The 14,850-nt window shown below is 39.3% G+C and overlaps 1 long non-coding RNA gene across 1 annotated transcript in view; it reads right to left on the bottom strand.

Moving 5' to 3' along the window:
* Positions 1-14,850, bottom strand: part of LOC148112835 (uncharacterized) — a 42,556-nt gene that overhangs the window by 5,093 nt on the left and 22,613 nt on the right. The window lies entirely within an intron of this gene.

The raw sequence follows: 14,850 nt of genomic DNA, 5'->3' as shown, positions 1-14,850 counted from the left end.
AAGTTATTCATCAACTGATCAATGTAATTATCATAAATGGGATTTGATACTGCTCCTATAGCCAAAGAACCATTAAAAGATATCATTATTTCTCAAATGCAGATACTTTCATTTTTATTATATAATCCTAGAGGTTTAGCTGAGATTCAGTCGTGGACTTGGTAGAGAAACATGGTTTGTATAAAATTGCTGAATTAAAACTCCAAGAAATCCTAGCCAGATTTAATGGAATTTATTGTCAGCAACATCTGGAGGGTCACAGGTTTCTCATCGCGGCTCAATGAATTCAAAAGGATAGGATTGCTTAGTATTAAGTCCACAAAGTTTGCTCAGCATTTCAAAAAACAATTATTAGTATTAACATTTTCAGCAAGAATATCAAGTTTTGAAGAATAAGAAGCCAACTACAGGACATTTGTAAAAACAAATCTGGCATTGTTTACAGGTTAATGCTTTGTTATCCCTGAATCATCTGAAGGAATCACTATTTAAAAGGTTAGACATTAGCTAAGAATATACTTTCTGAGAAACAGATAATGTGGGTTCATATTGCACCCAACTTAAAAAATATATTTGAAGTGACAATTGGATTTGTTTTAGAAATTCTGTGGGATGTCTTCAGAATTATTTAAGGTAAAGCATAAATAACACTGTGAAATATTTTATGTTGGTTATTTTAAAAAAGTTCATGCAAAAGAACTAAACTATCAACTATAAGTATGTATGCTTTTCAAGAAGTTTTGTTCATCCTGGACAAATGTTTTCATAACTACAGTTATTGACCTCTCAAGGTTGTGTGCAAATAGTTGAAATACTTTCTAAAAATTCAATCATATAGTGGCAACTTTATAGCTTATTCATAGTTCTACATTTGAAATCTACGCAATGTTCATTTGTTAATATATTCATTATTGGCCTGAAAAATGGCCTGGAAACTGCCTGAAAAATGGCCAAAAAACAGGCATATGCGGGCCAGCCAGCTGGTCTTCGGGTTTCTGGTGCTCCAGCGCATGCACATGCACACACGTTCTGGTTTGGGCACTCGGTGCCAAAAAGGTTCACTATCACTGGTCTATATTGTATGCATATAATCTTTACCATACCAACTTCACGGGTGGTTATTTTTTTTAGGATATTTTTCTTGAAAAGCTTATGCATATTGTATTTTCATGGTTAACTTTTCTGTGCTATGAGGTTGTTCATACTCTGTTTCTTAATTTCATAATCAAAGTAGTCAGTTTTCATCTATATCACAAATTAGCTACCCATAATTAATAGAATAGAATAGAATAGAATAGAATAGAATAGAATAGAATAGAATAGAATAGAATAGAATAGAATAGAATAGGCTGGAAGGGACCTTTGAGGTCTTCTAGTCCAGCCCCCTGCTCAAGCAGGAGAACCTAAACCATTTCAGACAACTGACTGTCTAGACTCTTCTTAAAAACATACAGTGATGAAACGCCCACAATTTCTGGAGGCAAACTGTTCTACTGGTTAATTGTCCTCACTGTCATGAAGTTTCTCTTTAATTCCAGGTCGCTTCTCTCTTTGATTAGTTTCCAACCATTGTTTCTTGCCCTCTGGTGCTTGGGAGATTAATTTGACCCCCTCTTCTTTGTGGCAGCCTCTCAAATATTGGAATACTGCTATCATGTTAACCCCTAATTCTTTTTTTCTTTAGACTAGCCAAACCCATATCCTGCAGCCGTTCTACATACGTTTTAGTCTCCAGGCCTTTGATCATCTTAGTTGCTCTTCTCTGAATTTTTTTCCAAAATCTCAACATCTTTTTTATAGTATGGTGACCAAAATTGGTTGCAGTATTCCAGGTGTGGTCTTACTAGGGTTATATAAAGCGGTACGAATACTTCACGTGATATTGACTCTATGCCTCTGTTTAAACAACCCAATTGTATTAGCCTTTTTGGCTGCTGTTGCACACTGCTAGCTCATATTCAAGTGATCATCCACTAGGACTCCAAGGTCTCTCTCACAGTTACTGTTTTGGAGCCAGGTCTCGCCTAATCTGTGCTTATACCTTTGATTTTTCCTGCCTAAGTGTATAGCTTTGTTTTTCTCCACACTGAAATTCATTTTGTTGGATAGGGCCCATTGTTTAAGTCTGTCAAGATCTTTTTGGATCCTGAGTTTGTCTTTTGGTTAATTAAAAATTAGTTTTGTTAATTTCTAGTTATGATACCCATATGACAGTATTCAAGTAGAAAGAAGTAACAAATACCATCTCTGGAAGTGATCTGTACCTGGAGTTGATCTGGTAATGACTTGTGAATAAGTTCAAATGAATCATGTTGAAATTAATTTTAATACACTTCATATTTCAAAATTGCTCATCTTTCTGAGTTTTTGTTAGACCTGAAGTTTGAATTTCCACTGAATTAAACCAATAAATTATATGTTTGTAATTTTTAAATAAGTGGATCAATAAGAATAATGATTAATTTTGGCTAGTACATATTCTATCGCTACATAGAATAATTGCAATAATTTAAAAGGGAGAAATGTTGCATTCAGGTTAATGAGAACCATCCTTGCAAATTTTATAGCTTATTCATAGTTCTACATTTGAAATTTATGCAATGTTCATTTATTAATCTATTCATGAACTATGCCTGTATAATCATGAATGGTAAATATTATCATGATTTTCTAAAAGTCTGAAATGTTTTTGAACTTAAAGGTCTTGGGCAGGCTATTAAAATATATACTAAAATCAGAGTGGCATTTAAAATCCCAAGGAAGAAATAATTTATATATATTTATTTATTTATTTATTTATTTATTTATTTATTTATTTATTTATTTATTATATTTCTATACCGCCTTTCTCCCGTAGGACTCAAGGCGGTGTACAGTCAAGAAAAATATAGACACACAAACATCATAAAATTGCTAATTAAAATTATTACTTAGTTTGGTCAATTAAATAAAACCCAGAATTAGATAACATTTAAAAAATCATTCACATGTTCGTATGTTTAGCCCCGCCTGTTGGAACATCAGGGTCTTGAGGGCACGGCGGAAAGCACGGAGATCAGGGATATTCCGTATCTCCGGGGGCAGTTCATTCCAAAGGGTTGGAGCCCCCACAGAGAAGGCCCTCCCCCTGGGAGTTGCCAGTCGACATAATTTGACTGACGGTACCCTGAGTAGTCCCTCCCTGTGAGAACGAACTGGTCGGTGGGAGGCTATTGGTGGCAAAAGACGGTCTCGTAGGTACCCAGCTCCTAAGCCATGGAGCGCTTTAAAGGTGATAACACCTTGAATCGCACCCGGAAGACCACTGGGAGCCAGTGCAGCTCGCATAGGAGAGGTGTTACATGGGCGTAACAAGCTGCGCCCATAATCATCCGCGCGGCTACGTTCTGAACCAGTTGGAGCCTCCGGGTGCTTTTCAAGGGGAGCCCCATGTAGAGAGCATTACAGTAGTCCATACGGGAAGTAACTAGGGCATGAGTGACCGTGCGCAAGGCGTCCCGATCCAGAAAGGGATGCAACTGGCGGATCAGGCGAACCTGATAAAAGGCACCCCTGGCCACGGCCGTCAAATGATCTTCTAAAGATAACCGTGAATCCAAGAGGACACCCAAGTTGCGGGCCCTCTCTGTGCGGAGCAAGATCTCATCCCCTATTGTCAGTGATGGTACCAGCTGACTATACCGGGACGCCGGAAGCCACAGCCACTCGGTCTTGGAGGGGTTGAGTCTGAGCTTGTTTCTCCCCATCCAGATCCGCACGGCCTCCAGGCAACGGGACATCACAGCAAGGGCATCATTGGGGTGGTCTGGGGTGGAGATGTATAGCTGTGTGTCATCAGCATACTGATGAACACTCACCCCGAAACCACGGATGATCTCGCCTAGCGGTTTTACATAAATGTTGAACAGAAGGGGTGAGAGGACTGACCCTTGCGGCACCCCACAAATAAGGTGCCTCGAGGTCGACCTCTGCCCCCCTGCCAACACAAACTGTGAACGGTCAGAGAGGAAGGAGGAGAACCACCGAAGCACGGTGCCCCCTATTCCTAACCCCTCCAGCCGGTGCAGTAAGATACCATGGTCGATGGTATCAAAAGCCGCTGAGAGATCTAATAGGACCAGGATAGAGGAGCAACCTCTGTCCCGAGCCCTCCAGATCATCCACCAATGCGACCAATGCCGTTTCCGTGCTGTATCGTGACCTGAAGCCCGACTGGAACGGATCCAGATAGACAACTTCATCCAGGTATCGGGGTAGTTGTCGCGCCACCACACACTCAACAACCTTCGCAACAAAGCGAAGATTGGAGACTGGACGATAATTTGATAATATAGCCGGGTCCAGGGAAGGCTTCTTGAGGGGTTTCACAACCGCCTCTTTCAAGGCGGCGGGAAAGACACCCTCACTCAGAGAAGCATTTATAATCCCCTGGAGCCAGCCTCGTGTAACCTCCCGGGAGGCCAGTACCAACCAGGAGGGACACTGGTCCAATAAACATACCGCAGTGTTAAGCTTGCCCAGAATCCTGTCCACGTCCTCAGGAGCCACAGAGTCAAACTCTTCCCAGATAACGCTCTCAAGACCTGCCCCCGTCTCCTCCCCTGGATCTACCCAATCGGAGTCCAGGCCTCCCCGAATCTGAGCGACTTTATCATGCAGGAATTGTACAAAATCCTCAGCTCGACCCTTTAAGGGATCTTCCCGTACCCCCACCTGAAGTAGGGAGCGGGTCACCCTAAACAGCGCAGCTGGGTGGTTCTCTGCAGATGCAATAAGAACGGAGAAGTAGCTAGACTTCGCCGCTCTTATCGCCACTAGGTAGGTGTTAATATAAGATCTCACCTGTGTTCAGTCAGATTCAGATCGGCTTGTCCTCCAATCGCTCTCCAGGCGTCTTTTCCGACGCTTCATCTCTCTCAGCTCCTCGGAAAACCAAGGAGCCAGACGAGATCGGCATCGGGTCAGAGGCCGCAAAGACACAACATGGTCCAAGGCCCTAGTAGCCACCCTGTCCCAGGCGACCACCAGGTCCTCAGTTGAGTTGTGAGCCAGAGTCTCAGGAAATGGCCCAAGCTCCATCAGGAACCTTTCGGGGTCCATCAGGCGCCTGGGACGGAACCATTTGGTTGGTTCTGTCTCCCTGCAGTGGGTGGAAGTGACTTGAAAGTCCATGTGAAGGAGAGAATGATCAGACCATGACAAGGGCTTGATGTCTATATCCCCTATTCTTAGATCATTCAGCCACTGATCAGAGACAAAAATCAAGTCCAGAGTGTGATTCCCCAAGTGTGTGGGGCCTTGAACTACCTGGGTCAGGTCCATGGCCGTCATGGAAGCCATGAACTCCCGAGCCATCTCCGACATCTCACCAGCGGATGGCAGGTTAAAATCCCCCATAACAATAAGTCTGGGGGTTTCCACCGCCACCCCAGCTATAATGTCGAGCAGCTCAGGCAGGACCACTGTTACGTGGCAGGGAGCCAGGTACGTAATCAGTAGGCCCATCTGAATCCCCCGACCCCACTTCACAAGGAGGAACTCACATCCGGCTATCTGAGGAACAGTGGCCTCCCTCGGGCAAAGACTTTCTCTAATGATTGCTGCCACTCCCCCACCCCTTCCCTGAGTCCTTGGCTGATGGAATGCACGGAAACCTGGCGGGCACATTTCCACAAGGGGAACTCCTCCCTCCTGGCCTAATCAGGTCTCCGTAAACCCTGCCAGGTCAGCACCCCCCTCTGAAATAAGATCATAAATGAGGGGGGCTTTATTTACCACTGACCTGGCATTACACAACATCAGCCGTAGACCCAGGGTCTGAGACTCTGAACAACCCGGGAAACGAGCAGTGCTTTGGGGGTCGGAGTGGGCAATCGCTCGTAAACAACGAGTGCGCACTCCCGAAACATAATATGGCCCCCTGCAGCCGTCATATCTGCCCCTCCCACTTACTATACTAATGCCCATCGCTTCATCCCCCTGCATCCTTGTCAGATTTCTGTCCCCATCCTCCCCACCATGATTATCAGACCCATTACCCCTTTCAGTGGATTTATGGATCCCCCCAGATCCATTCCCACAATCCCTCCCAGAACCCCTTAAAATAGAACTTAAAGATTTATCTAAAAACCCCCAAAGCCGTCGGTTATTTAATTATTAAATAAATAATAATTATTATTATTAATAATTAAATTATTAAATTATTATTAAGTATTATTTAATTTAATATTTATTTTAAATACTTTGGAAAACCTTCTATTCTGAAAAGTGGCCATAATCTGAATGTTGTGCTGCACTGAATAAAGTGAGTAGCATAAGAATGTAGTTGTATTCCTTTGTTGGATTGGAATCTCAAAAATCAGCAAGCGAAGAAGGTGCCTCTAAAGAGATGAATACAATTTAGAATATAGACACAAAGTAATGTGATCACAAATTTCATTTTAAAAGTATTTCTAAATAGCTGTGCATTATTCTCCATAGTACTTGCAGGCACAGCCAAGCGTATTGGTACCTTTTCCCTAAAGAATCCCAATTTGCTGTGAAATAAATTGAAACTGACACAACTAAATGGTGGCCATCTTTCTTAATCCATAGTCCATAGAGAGATATTTTGCTTTTGATGGATGACTTAACATATTTCCTCTAAATAAAGAAATGCTTCATTAATCCCTGCCCAATAATGCCCAAATAGAGTACTGCAATGCCTTATATGTGGGTATATCTTTAAAGATGCTCTGGCAACTTGAATCAGTATAGCGTTATCTGAGTAAGAATGTTAACCAGAACTTTATGTCCATTTTATGCCAGTTCTGCAGTATCTTTCGTTGGTCCCAGTTCACTTGCAGACCAAATTCAAGTTGCTAGCATTAACCTAAAAATCCTTTGTGGCTTGGGGCCCCAGTATCTGAAGAAAACCACTTCCTGAAAATTCCAACCCAAACCCTAGAACTTGGCCAGGCACCAGCTCTCCTTTCTTGTTGAGGTTTGGAAGCAGCTGTACAGAAGGATGCCACCTTCTTAACTAGTTCCCAGTTTTCACATGCTTTCCTTTATAAGGGACATCCAGTGGCATATTTTTTTTCTAGGACTAGACAAAGATTAAAATAATTAATATATAACATATATGCAACATTCTGTAATAGAATTCTGTATCTAAGTATATTTATCTTACCTCTCTTTAATGTCTATCTGCTCTGTAGTTTTACCCAGTGTTTTTATTTAATATTTTATTGTCATTTTAAAGTGACTGCAAGTTGTTCAAGGAAAACATTTTTTTAAAGGATGACAAGATATTTTAATAAGTAAAAATAACTAAGTATTTTTGCATCTACTATTAGGCAAAGTGAATGTGCTTTGATTTGTATCATAAAAGGGTAGCAAATTTATTTGTAACTCTAAGGAGGTGGAGAATAAATTAGGATTCCAATACTTTCCATCTCTAATGCTAAAATAAATTAATAGCAATAGCACTGCTTCATTGCTTCACAATTCTTTACAGCCCTCTCTAAGCAAATTACAGAGTCATCATATTGCCCCCAACAATCTGGGTCCTCATTTTAACGGGCCTTCAATATTTCTTTCCTTATCTTGGATGGACATAACATTGTCTGTTGCTATGCAGAATATGTTGGGCTGATTAAACCAAAAATTTGGTAATATTTGAGAAGGGGAATTCGTAAACCTTTAACTATATTTTTATTTAGCTAGCAACTAATTTCAATTAAATCCTGAAAATTTTATCCTATTTTTTATAATTTCTAGAAAGTGAAATTATAAAAAAATAGGATAAAATCTTCAGGATTTCATTGAAATTGGTTGCTAGCTAAATAATAATGTAGTTAAAGGTTTACAAATTTAAAAGAAGGTGTTGCTGCTGTGATTTACAGTTTTATCTTTTTGGAACTGGAAATTCCAGTTGAGATGATACAGCTATGGGATATTGGCATTTCAGGCACCCTCTGCAATCTCTAGAGATTCTAAGTCATCCAGATCATGATTGTCTCAAAGGTATTTTTTTCCAAAAGGCAACGAAGCTGCTTGGATGAGAAAACGTTTTCAAAGAAAAAAAATCAAAGTCCAGATGCCTTTTTGAAAAAGCTCCTTTGGGCCACCCCCTGAAGTATTTACATCCTCATAATTGTGATATTAATTGGTACTACTGAGCCCTTAAATAGGCATCTCTTTTGATTAGAAGAGTGAGCCAGTCTTCTGCTACTATAGTCTCTCTTTAAGATGATTTCACAAAGATGAAATAGCTGTTGTTTTGGAGATGAGGGAAAATTGGAAAATTATCATTACTGTTAAGACCACAAGTACCAGACTGGACGTTGAGTGAATCAAAATATCTCAAGTGGAAGTTTGTGATGAGGTATATTTCAGCTAGAAGTTGCTCAGAAGGATAGATGTCTAAAGGCGAATACTGAGACTGAATGGAGCTGCCAAGTTCAGAGAGAGTGGAAGATGATGTAGTCCTCAGCTTTGCACATCCCATAAACCTAGCAGCTCAGTTCCCTGACCCCAAGTCACAACCTGTGACACCACCAAATCAAAGAACAAAGGCTGGAGCAGTATCAGAGCTCCTAGCTAAGGGGCAGGCATCTTGGGAGAGATAGCTGCCTTCGCATTAACAAGCACCAGCTGGGCTAAAGAGGCACCAATTACATGGGCCTTGAAAAGCAGTAAAAATCACTAAGGTGTTCTGCTAGAGATGTTTGTTTCTCTCCCTTTCACTCTCCATGCTGATAACCTCTTGGAACAATCTGGTTTTCTCAGTCCAATCTCAGCTCCTGTGGGCTGCATTTTTACCTTTCCCTGTAGAATTCGATATTATACTTTGTTCTCTTTTTTTTCCTGCCCACTCGCTGAATATATCTCTGGGCTGTCAGCTGCAGTATATAAATTATTTGTCAGCAAGATTTTTCAAGCTAAAATCATATAGTTAAAATCTAAATCTTACTGGTCCAATCTGTATGTGATGAAAATTTTAAACACATTTCTAAAACAATCTTTGAATGCATCTACTGAATAATAAAGAATTTATTCAGCAGATAGAACAGACTTTTTTTTAAAGTAAAGGTAGAGGCTCCTGTGGAATTAATATGAAATCAACATTACTTGTCACATATATATGAAAGAATAGCAAATTTTGCTGTCATTTCCCCATCTTGCCCTTGTTCCTTTCAACATTTTAATGTGGTCATCAGCTGAAATAAAGAATCTCAAAATTAAGCTTGGAAACTTAAGTGATTCAGCTGAAGTCTTGGCAACTATTGGGATCAATATACATTTGAAACCAGTTTTGGTGTGGTGTACAACAGATCCACTGAATTTACTGTGATTTAATTGTCATATTAATTTTGATGAAGCCTGGATCTAGTCCTCAAGTACCTAATTTTGTTCTTCAAGTACTTGTGCACAAATTTATACTGTACTGAGACTGCAACAGTTGTGTGCATTCTTGTTCCCTCTGGAGATATTTTGATAATATTCTATAGTATGTTGAACTTTCAATTAAAATTGAAATATAACAGCCCATTTGCCTGTCTGATAACATCTAGACTTTAAACATGATATATTTAGGTGGATTTTGTTAAGACTACAATTATTTTCTTTCTATCTTCTTGAGATTTCAAATGGAAGTAGCTGTGACTCTAATTATCTAATCCCAGAAAATTGTGATTTGCTTAATGAACTTTCCTGCACAACATAAAACTAAATCTGAGGGATTGAAAAGTAACTGGAAATATCATGTAACATATAATGCCAAATGGAGGAACCAGCCCTTGAGTCCTTTATGTATTAGCTTATTTTTCTGACAATTTCTACACTTTCAGAAGCTGTAGTCCATAAGGATAGAAATCTATTTAATTATACTGTCATACATGGAGTACTGTGTAGGTTTAAATAGCTATATCTTTTTTTAAAAAAAAGGTTTAGTGCTGGAACAACTGCAGAAGAAAGTTGGAGCAATTTAGAAAATTGCAATTTAGAAAAATGATCTTTTGGTGCTTTGTAATTTGAAAGAGTTGACAACTATGTTGAGCATACGTGATATGGGTATAAAAGATTTTTCACAGTATGCAAAAGTGAATAGAAAGTTTTCTCCTTTTAAAAGAATTAGTAGAAACCAGTATTATTTTGGATTCAGAACAATATTGAAGACTGGCGAAAAGGTTGTGTATCTTGTCAGATTCTCTACAAGTACTTTTACTAATTTTATAGTAAGGAATTCTGGCACGTTAATTTTATATATTAAATTTATGACATTCACAACCACAGATGAGAAAATGACCACCTGCTATATGGCCATGAATTTAAACACTTTCATAAATTTATAAAATTATTTATGGCTATTTATAATTAGGACTTACCTCATTTTGAATGCCAGTAGTTGTAGAATCTAGTGGGTAGATGCTGTTATATTTATAATCTTCAGATGGATTTCCTAAGGCATCTGGTGAACTGCTGTAGGGAATGGAATGCTGGCCTAATCTCAGATTATTCTTCCCGTGTCCTTAGAAATGAGTAACTATTGATAAGGAATGCTATTGGGAACATTTCAAACATTCAGAGCATGGTTCAGAGCAATGCTCTCTTGGAACGACTGCAACAGTCCACGGGGCATGTCACACACATGCAAAAAAACCAAAACCAAAACAAAAGTAACTCTGCTTTCCATCTCGGGTCTATCCCTTCAGACTGCCTACTATCCAAGTTTGTCTTTGTTCTAGGTTAGTGAGAACAGTTTTAAAACAAAGTATTATATTATAGTCTCCATTTTTATTTTCTGTGAATGCCTAAATGCAAAAATGAGTGACAGGTTCAAAAGAAATTAGACTATTTATTTAGTCCCATTCAAAAACAGTTGAAACAGGGCTGTATTCTGGCACCTACAGTTGCAAGAAAAAGTATGTGAACCCCTTGGGATTACGTGGAGTTTTGCATGAATTGGTCATAAAATGTGCTCTGAACTTCATCTAAGTCACAACAATAGAAAAACACAGTCTGCTTAAAATAATACTACACAAACATTAGATGTTGCCATGGTTTAATGGAACATAACATGTAAACATTCAGAGTGCAGGGAGGAAAAAGTATGTGAGCCCCTAGCCTAATGACTTCTCCAAGAGCTAATTGGAGCCAGGAGTGCGCCAACCTTGACTCCAATCAGTGTGATGATATTGGATGTGTTGCTGACAGCTGTCCTGCCCTTTAAAAACACACACCTGTTTTGGGGTTACTGGTTTCAAGAAGCACTGTCTGATGTGAACCATGCCTCGCAGAAAAGAGCTCTCAGAAGACCTACAATCAAGAATTGTTGACTTGCATGAAGCTGGAAAGAGTTACAAAAGTATCTCCAAAAGCCTTGATGTTCATGTGTCCACGGTAAGACAGACTGTCTACAAATGGAGAAAGTTTAGCACTGTTGCTACTCTCCCTAGGCGTGGTCATCCTGTAAAAATGACTGCAAGAGCACAGCGCAGAATGCTTCACGAGGTAAAGAAGAATCCTAGTGTCAGCTAAAGACCTACAGAAATCTCTGGCACATGCTAACATTTTTGTTGACACATCTACAATAAGGAAAACATTAAACAAGAATGGAGTACATGGGAGGACACCATGGAGGAAGCCATTGCTGTCCAAAACAAATTTTGCAGCACGTTTGAAGTTTGCAAAAGAGCACCTGGATGTTCCACAGCTCTACTGGCAAAATATACTGTCGACAGATGAAACCAAAATTGAGTTGTTTGGGAAGAACACACAACACTATGTGTGGAGAAAAAAAGGCACAGCACACCAACATCAAAACCTCATCCCCACTGTAAAACATGGCGGAGGGAGCATCATGGTTTGGGGCTGCTTTGCTGCCTCAAGGCCTGGACAGATTGTTGTCATTGATGGGAAAATGAATTCCAGAGTTTATCAAGACATTTTGCAGGAAAACGTACGACCATCTGTCCGCCAACTGAAGCTCCGCAGAGGATGGGTGATGCAACAGGACAATGACCCAAAGCATACAAGTAATTCAACAAAAAAAATGGCTTCAACAGCACAGAATACGCCTTCTGGAGTGGCCCAGTCAGAGTCCTGACCTCAACCCGATTGAAATGCTGTAGCATGACCTTAAGAGAGCGATTCACACCAGACATCCCAAGAATATTGCGACACTGAAACAGTTTTGTGAAGAGGAGTGGTCCAAAATTACTCCAGATCGTTGTGCAGGTCTGATCTGCAACTACAGGAAACGTTTGGTTGAGGTTATTGCTGCCAAAGGAGGGTCAACCAGTTATTAAGTCCAAAGGTTCACATACTTTTTCCTCCCTGCACTGTGAATGTTTACATGTTATGTTCAATTAAACCATGGCAACATCTAATGTTTGTGTAGTATTATTTTAAGCCGACTGTGTTTTTCTATTGTTGTGACTTAGATGAAGTTCAGAGCACATTTTATGACCAATTCATGCAAAACTCCACGTAATCCCAAGGGGTTCACATACTTTTTCTTGCAACTGTATTCTATTTACTTTCTGCCTGCTGCAAACCTGGTCAAGATCACTATTCTATGTTGGTACATAATTTGCTGGTCTGGTTGCATGCAGTATGCCCATTCTTTTATTTCTCAAATGAGCCTCAGATGTTGATTCAGGTCACTTTCTGTATTATGGAGATAAGTGCCTCATAATCACTACAATAAAAGTAGCTGTGTTCTTTCAAAAATATAGATATAAAAATATCATTTGTGCAAAATTGATGACATTAGCATTAATCAAATGAAGTCTCAACTATTTGGAAGTCTCTTTCCGGGCACTGACACCTGGGAACAGTATGTATGTGGCCCAATATCTGGCAAATATTGCTTTGCATTTTATCCTTTCTCCTCCTCCAGGAATGGCAATAACCAGTTAAGCAATTAGGCAGCAGTTGAGATCTATATAACCAAGATATGAACCATTTAATCTAAGGCACACAGATTTGTAAAGTTTACAATGTGAGCCGTTTTGGAGCTATTCAAACAAAAAGTTTACCATCTTCATTATGTATGCCCCACAGTGTATCGGTGTCCTTAAAGCTGGATTCTCACCTGGTTTTGATAAAGGCCTCAATGAGGGTTCTGCTGCCTTGAAATACTGTCTCTCAGCCTTCTTGAGTCATTGGGATCCTCGTGGGCATCTGGGATAAATTCCAGTATAAAATCTATGGCTTTTCCAGTCACTATCAGAGCTCAATTGGTTGAGAGAACCCTGCTGGAGCTGAATAGTGGGATTTTGACTAAGATTTACAGAAAGATCTGAGCCCTAGCTAAAAATGGTATAGTATGAAAGCAGTACATTGAGATGGTTTGTCATACAGAGTGAATGTATGAGGATCAAATCATAAAATAAATATATGAAGGAAAAACGAATGGCTTGAGAGGAAGAGAAAGACAATCGAAGGAGCAAAGATAGTTTCCAGGGACAGAAGATAGGGAGAGAGATAATGACCGCTGCTGAAATAAACTAGACTTACTTGGATTTCCTTTTATCTCCTTCGTTATTTTGCTTACTGATTCTTACTTTCACCCTATACTTTAGCTAATATGCTTACCCTAAAAAGTGTAGCATGATATATATGAATATTTGAATCGTGATATAGTTGCATCAATATGTATAATGATGTTTAATATTTTGCTAAATGTTCATAAAAGACAACTTGGTTTATATATCTGAATGCAGAACCACTTAATTTATTGATAAATGATTTCAGATGTCAGTTAGTAAACTTCTCTCAGTTGTTCTGAGTCTTTTTCTTATGCTGCCTTCCACCCTCAACTGAATAATCTCTTTAGTAATGATCCTGTTTCGTCCCTTAACTGTCTTAGAGCCTTTCTATTTCCAACTGGGCATTCCATCACAAGAACTGTTTTAATTCTTAAAAGTTATTTCATGGGCAGGAATTTTCACACTGCTTTATGGTATGTTCATGCTGCTATACCAAATGTTTACTTCAGCAATTGTGGTAAAACAGGAAAAGTAGTTTGGGATTGGAATTACTCCTTTTTTTGCTAAATAGGCTGGTATTCATACTCCACTCCTCACAGACAACAGTTAACAACGAAGTTAATTATTTTGAATAATATGAGTTCCATATATGCCCTGTAGCAACTGTGCATTGCTATAAAGACAGATTACTGAATAATTTCTTAGGAAATTACAAAAAAAGTTTTGAGGAGAGATACAGATAGAATTTGCCCCTTTCAACGTTTTACAGATTTTTATATTTTACGATTATAAATTATCTTTGTCTTAAGGAATTAAGGAAATTACGGTATTTAGATGATGAAAATACTGTTATCTTTCCATATGCAAAGAAGATACTCCAAGGAAACTGACATTAAATACTAAAACCAACAGTTTAATTTTTGATATGTACAAAACACACATAGATTTCAATCTCATTTATAGCAGGAGACAGATGGCTGTGGCTTCTTCCTTGAATACTGTTTGCCATCTTTTTATTCATCTTAAAGCTCAGCAGATTGTAGAGTGTGACTGATTTTGGCTGACTTAAAAAACTAAGCAGAATTGGGCCAGGCTACCATCTGGATGGGGGACCACCACCACCTCGGAAGAGCAAAACTGTAGGCCAGACTAAGAAATAATGCAGGACAGTCCATGCTTCTTGTTGTAGTTTATGATGATGCCAGCTTTATGGTTGTCATTTGAGGGGAGGATTATTTTCTATTGTATTCTCTTTGCAGAAACTAGCTTTTCAGGATGAAACAATGAAGGTCCATAGAAGAGTTGGAGAAAAAATGCCTCCACTTCCATAACAAGAAAAAAAATCCTTGAAATGACCACTTTTGTTAGTTGT

The sequence above is a fragment of the Pantherophis guttatus genome, chromosome 7 (assembly GCF_059756535.1).
Source record: "Pantherophis guttatus breed Tessera chromosome 7, ASM5975653v1, whole genome shotgun sequence".
NCBI lineage: Eukaryota > Metazoa > Chordata > Lepidosauria > Squamata > Colubridae > Pantherophis > Pantherophis guttatus.
This window is presented reverse-complemented; position numbering and strand designations above follow the sequence as displayed.